This window comes from Octopus bimaculoides, chromosome 24, assembly GCF_001194135.2.
Source record: "Octopus bimaculoides isolate UCB-OBI-ISO-001 chromosome 24, ASM119413v2, whole genome shotgun sequence".
NCBI lineage: Eukaryota > Metazoa > Mollusca > Cephalopoda > Octopoda > Octopodidae > Octopus > Octopus bimaculoides.
Window position 1 is genome coordinate 11,372,021 of NC_069004.1, and position 929 is coordinate 11,372,949.

General features: G+C 39.6%; 1 protein-coding gene across 4 annotated transcripts in view; it reads left to right on the plus strand.

The window, feature by feature from the left end:
• Positions 1-929, plus strand: part of LOC106881169 (uncharacterized) — a 198,143-nt gene that overhangs the window by 188,397 nt on the left and 8,817 nt on the right. The gene's annotated exons all lie outside the window — the stretch shown is intronic.

The following is a 929-nucleotide window of genomic DNA, read 5'->3' on the forward strand; positions in this document are numbered from 1 at the left end:
TTGTTCTTTCTCTTTATCTAACTTTCATTGTCTTTCTCTCTCTCTCTCTCTCTCTCCCTCTCTCTTCCTTTTTCATTGTTTCTCTGTGTGTGTGTGTGTGTGTGTGTGTGTGTATGTGTGTGTGTGTGTGTGTGTTTCCTTTTGCCTCTGTTTCTTTGTATGTCAGCCTACTTCATCTGTGGCGGTGGTGGTGGTGCACAACAATACAAAAACACACACACACGCACACATACGACACCACCACCACCACCACCACCACCATCATCATCATCATCATCGTCATCATCATCATCAAAATGCTGCTGCCTGTCTTTATAAAGAATAACACTGCCACGGTGTTCCGCAGACCGTTTTCTGTGACCCGAGTAAATTAAGCGTGGAATTAACCACGTAGAGATTATACAACCAGCGAACCATTCCCCTGTTTAATTGTTGGGCAATCGAAAACCACCAAACCATCAAACCATCAAGCCATCAAACCATCAAACCATCAAACCATCAAACCATCCGGCTGTCAAACCGTCCGACCGTCAAACCATCAAACCATCCATTAATCCAGCCGTCCATCCATATATCCATTCGTCCATTCTGGGCACCATTGATGAAAGGCTTGTAGTCAACAACAACAACAACGACAACAATAACAACAATAACAATAATAACAACAACAAACAAAGAACGGGACTTTGAGAAGAATTACCACAAGAACAACATCAACAATAGTATGAACTAAAACAACAGACTTTGAAACAAGGACATTGTCAACAATAATAACAACAAAAAAAAACAGCTGAATGCTTTAGTCTCTAGAAACGTCGTTTGGACCAAAAGACAATAAGAAATATTACACACACACACACACACACACACACACACACACACACACACATACATATATATATATATATATATATATATATATATATATA